At 50.6% G+C, this 5,353-nt stretch overlaps 2 pseudogenes; one reads left to right on the forward strand and one right to left on the reverse strand.

Moving 5' to 3' along the window:
* Positions 1-304: 304 nt before the first annotated feature.
* On the forward strand, positions 305-1,616 carry LOC149991205 (heat shock transcription factor, X-linked member 3 pseudogene; annotated as a pseudogene).
* Positions 1,617-2,908: 1,292 nt separating this feature from the next.
* LOC149991206 (protein EOLA1-like) lies at positions 2,909-4,456 on the reverse strand (annotated as a pseudogene).
* Between the last annotated feature and the right edge of the window lie 897 nt (positions 4,457-5,353).

Below are 5,353 nucleotides of genomic sequence, written 5' to 3' on the forward strand. Positions count from 1 at the left end.
TTCTGGCCATCTGAACCCTATTTTCCATACTTTCTGAAAAGAGAGAAGCTGGGGACCCTACACCCATCTGCTCCTCCACTCTTGACCAGGGTCCACTCTCCAGACCAGCTGTCAACCACCTTTGTGACATCACATGGCCAATAGAGGACTGTGACTTCAGCAGCTGGTTGCCCCACGACTGAGACTCTAGAACTTTGGGGACAGTATATATTGGCTATCTGTGCTGTGACCAAAGGCATTTCTGATCCCAGTGTTCAGTGATATGATCTTGTGTGGCAAATGCTTTTTGATCTAGAGTAGATCCATGGCTAATCCAAGTATCGATGAGATGGTCAAAGCCAACCAGGTCCATAGATCCCTGGACTCAAATGTGGACCCAAGGGAGGCTTTGGAGTGGTACAGGGACAAAGCCCGAGGCCAAGATCCAAGCCCCAAAGAGAATCTGAAATCAAAGAACCCAAACCAAGGAAACAACATTCTTCTTGGGCTGTCCTTCCCAAGAAAGCTTTGGAGGTTAGTGGAGGACGAGGCCTTCACATCTGTATGCTGGAATGAAAACAGAGACACCATGATCATCGAGGAAGATCTTTTCCAGAGGGAAGTTCTGGGCTGCAGGGGCCCAGAGAAAGTCTTTGAATCAGACAGCCTGAAGAGTTTCATCCATCTTATGAACCTGTATGGATTCAGCAAAATATGCCCAAGCAGCTCTTCAGTTCATTCCCCAGGAAACAGATCTATGGTAAAGTAGAAAGTCCTCCCATTTCCCATGTTTTCTGTTACTCAAATATCTTCCTAATAGACCAAGAGGAATGATATAGCAAAAGGTTTTCATTTCAGGGGATAACCCTTTTTCACATAAGACAGTATTTATCAAAAGATAAGAAAGTATAGATTTTCATGTGAAACCATTATCCCCTTAGAGATAACCTGCAGGGATGACTAAAGACTAAGAGTCTGAGAGGCCAGTTAATTTCAAACAGATATATTTTCTCCCAGAATGACTAAAACGATTAATTTTGTCTCAGATTTACCACAATTGCAACTTTTGAAGAGACAAGCCTTGGCTCACTGAAAACATTAAGAGAAAGGGAAACTGGATGTCTACAGCTGCTCAGCCAGGGGCCAGCACCGCACCACCAAAGAGAAATAAGAAGCAGGTAGCCCCTACAAGACGCTCCCCAAGAATTAGCCATAGAGAAGCCACCAAAGCAGCCGGCCCAAAGACCCAAAAGGACTCCCCAGGTGCTCAGGGACCCGGTGGTACCTGGTCATTCAAGTTCTTGGGTCTGCGGTCCACAAGCAGTGCCATTATAGTCCAGTACCCAAGTGAGCCAGGTGACCCAAGTGGAGAGGGAACATCTGGAAATGCCACTTTTGTGCCCACAGCTCCTGCTAGAACCAATGGCACAGGGCAACTGCCCACCCACGACCCACATTACTCACTGTATGATTTGGTGATGTATTCAAACAATTCATGTTATTCCATCCTGATCGCTGTCCTTTCAGTCATGCCCCCACCCAATGAGGATGATGATGATGAGGAGGAGGAGGAGGAGGGCTCCTCAGATAATGTGTGGACACTCTGGAAGCAATTTGAGGACAATACATGTCCCTAAGCTCCCAGGTGACAGAAAACAACTACGACTTTGTAACCATGAATCCATTTTTGGCTTTAATAAAGAAAAGCACCACTCCATGGTAGTAAGTTAGCAATGATGATTGTGAGTCAGTGTTCTTTTGTTTCCATGCTACACATACCTCATCAGACGAACCCTAGGAGGCTGGTATTCCTGGCCTAAGATAGGCTTTTGTCCCTGTTGTCTTCATTCATTTTCACACACTCAGCCAAGGGTCTGGCTAAGGAGTTCTAAAGCAAGCTCATGAAGATCAGGTACCCTGCACCTTGCCTGCTGTTCAGGAGACAGGGCTGTCTGGCTCCTTACCTTAGGGGTATCACCTTACAATAATCATGTACCTAAAAGCACGAGGGTCTTTCCTCGGTGGTCTCCTGTGATGACAGGAAGTTTCTGATCAACAGCTAAGCATCTCCAGCCCAATTTCCAGGGGCCTTCCAGAGAGACCCACCTAAAACTAGGGCCACCCTATCTGCCAAGCCTTATACAACCATGGAAGTCTGGCTCAGAAAATGGGCCATTCCAGTCAACACCTGGGAGAAAGTCAATAATCCTCACAGCTAACAACCACTAGTAACTCTGCTAGAAGGGACCCAAAGAAATAAAAGATTGCCCACAAAACAAACAAACAAATAAACAAAAAAAATGACTCATCACTTTTACATCAGAGCTGTATTTCAGATCCTTTCTTTAGTCATGAAGTAGCTGTGTGACATGTCTAACACATGGCTTCATGAGCCAAGGGACACTTTTAACAACAGAGCAGGAGTCACTTGCCAGGACAGACAGGTGCTGTGTTACAAACTCTGATGTCTCCTTCATGGTGCATGAGGCCATCCCTGGCTGGTCACCCTTGGGCAACCATTCAGTGCCTGCTCCCAGACCTCCCACAACATCCCCTGGATGCTGCTGAAGCGTTGTATGAATTTGACCAGAAGAGAGGAAAACATGTAAGGGAGCCCTGAATACTAACCAGTTCTCTTAAAACACATTTCTTTGTACAACCAAGGAATCGGCAGGATCTAAATGAGTGATGACACCAAGATATTTAATGGAACCTTTCCCATTTTCCTAAAGGTCAAAGTCCTTGAGAGTTTCCATGAGCCCAGAGAGGCATCTGCCAAGGAAAGTCCACTAAATGTGAGCGCAGAAGGCTGTTTGCATGAACAGCAGGTGGTGGGGAATGCTCTCCATTGTGGTACCAATTCAGATTGAACCTGATTTATATGTCTGCGGCCTGATGGTGTGTTGATGGTCATGAGTCAACTGGTTGCTCAGTAACCTCCCTGTGAGGAGCCCTCCTGCCTCAAGGGGATCAGGTGCTCTGGGATGTCCACCTGAAAGATATCCTTTCCACCTTTCTTGGTATGGGCTCCAGTAAACACCTGGGGTTTAGAAGTGCAGACAGGTAAGTACAGCTTGATTTTCTAGTTGTACAAGCTCATCAGGAGCTAAGTTTTCTGGGCACTGAGAAGTTTTCGCACTAAGTTTTCTGGGCACTGCAAAGTTTCCCCACTAAGTTTTCCAGGCACTGACAAGTTTCCCCAATGTCAACGAGCCCTGTGCACCAATAAAGAAGCACAAAGATGCTTTTCCTTCCATAAACTAAGAACTGCCTGTGAGAGAAAATGGTTATTCAAAGTAAAACACCTAGAGACTGAGCTGATATCACCAAACAGACATGGAGTGAACTGGGTCCCTCTCACTCAGCACTTGCGATGTGTCCAACTCTGTTCAGGGAATTCTGGGTCAGGCCAGGGCAAAGAGAAACATGAAGAGGACAGGGCCTTGTCCTCAACAACTCTACCAAGAAATGGGCAGGTCCTAGCCAGACTGCTGAGGGCAGCACATACAGGACAGAAGGGCCACGGTTGCTTTGGGGAATCCACAGCCCATCAGGTAGGTCCCAAGCACTTCACCAGGTGAAAGGAGCTGATGCGGGGCCTCAACCCCTGAGGGCTGAGGGAACTTGCTCAGGTGTCTGTGGGCAGCGAGGGTGGGTCAGGTGTGTGAAGCCTGAGTCTGGAGGTCACCCGACCCTCTCTGTGTGCTGTGCAGCCTCTCGTGGCCTGACACACACATGCGCACACGTACATACACAAACACACATGTGTACACACAGGCAGCACCACACACAGCCTTGGACTGGTCCCTGCCTCTCAGACCACCACTGAGAACTAAGCCCCAGAGTGGACACAAAGGTTCACCCAAGGTCAGGGAAACTTGTCCCGCAGATGCCCAGCCCAGGGCCCCCTGCTGCCCCTTTGAAGGTGTGCTGCTTAAAGAAACCACAGCCCCACCCAAGCAGGCTCAAAAGAAACAAAAGCCCCAAGACTCCTGAGCAAGGTCCTGGCGGTGCCCTTGGAGGTGTCTGAGCAGTGCTCGGGGGGGTGTTGCCACTTGCCAGCTATCACTCCACGGCCATACTTCTCCCCTTCCCGAAGCAAGGCCTGAATCTGAGCGGGGTTCCTCCCCAGCCTCTGCAGCAGCAGTTCCCTCCAGACGGCATCTTCCCAGTCCCTGTGGGCAATGTGGATGGCGATGGTACAGTGCCGGTGGCTGCTCAGCAAGGGACGCCAACGAGTCTCCAGGGTCTTGACCCCATTTAAGACAAAACCGGCATAAGGCTGCCGGAAGGAGAGGCAGCAGAACTTCATCTCCCCAGAGATCCGTGGGCCTCACGTGGCCTGTGGAAACACGGAAGTACCAATGTCAATAAGCATCATGCACCAGCCCTCCAAGCTCATGGCCTGTGGGCTGACCCCCACCCAGTGTCCCCTGGGCACCCAGGAACCCCACCGACAGGGACGGTGGTGGAGCATAGCGTCAGCTCCTCCTTCCTCTCACCACACACTCAGCTGACAGGCCCAAGGGAAGGGGCTGGCAATGGGGATGCCTCATGCACAAAACGGAGTCTTTGGGGAGCTCAAGGAGGAGGGTGGGGACAGCTACAGAAAGGCAGGACAGGGTGTGGTGGGCTCTAAAAAGGAGGTCACTGAGGTCAGGGGAACACAGAGATGGGAGGAAAGGACCTTCGGCTTCACCCTGGGTGGGTCAGTTCTAGTCCTCTCCCAGCAGTGACCATCCTGGGCTTGCTTCTTCTCTCCACCCACCCCAACACTCTCAGCTCCCTGGCCCTGCCAGCCCCAAGGCACTGCATGCAGGTCCCCAAGCACCCCGGTCCCTCTCCCAGTGCTGCTGAGTGCAAATCCTTGGGATCCAACCTCAGGTGGACCCTGGGGCCATGGTGTGATCTCAGATTATCCTGTCCAGTGTCTCCGCCAGACCCCTTTGGGTGCCAGCCTCCTCCATCCCCTTGCTACCCCACTGCTATCCACTGTCAGCAGACACCCCTGGCCCCCACCTGATCTTAGAGAAATGAATAACAGGAGTGAGAACAACTGGTACTGGTACACACATCCCAACCCCATGCCTGGCCCTGGGATGAGCACGATCCACAGATCCTAGAATTCAATCTTCAAATAACTGGGTAGGGGTAGCGCCCCTGTCACCCTAGTCTGCAGTTAAGAAGGTGGCAACAAGGGATGAACAGACAATCCATGGGCACTAAGAACTTGACTGCATGACCCCCTGTCTTTGCCCCCTTTCCTTGTACTTGGGGAAGAGGTCCTTCCTCTTCACTGGAGGACAGAGCTGTGCCATCGGAGGATCCTGGTCCTGGGCCAGAGACTCAGCCGGGTCATAGTACCCACTGGAGC

Source organism: Furipterus horrens, unplaced genomic scaffold (genome assembly GCF_987537825.1).
Source record: "Furipterus horrens unplaced genomic scaffold, mFurHor1.1.pri manual_scaffold_17, whole genome shotgun sequence".
Classification (NCBI taxonomy): Eukaryota; Metazoa; Chordata; class Mammalia; order Chiroptera; family Furipteridae; genus Furipterus; species Furipterus horrens.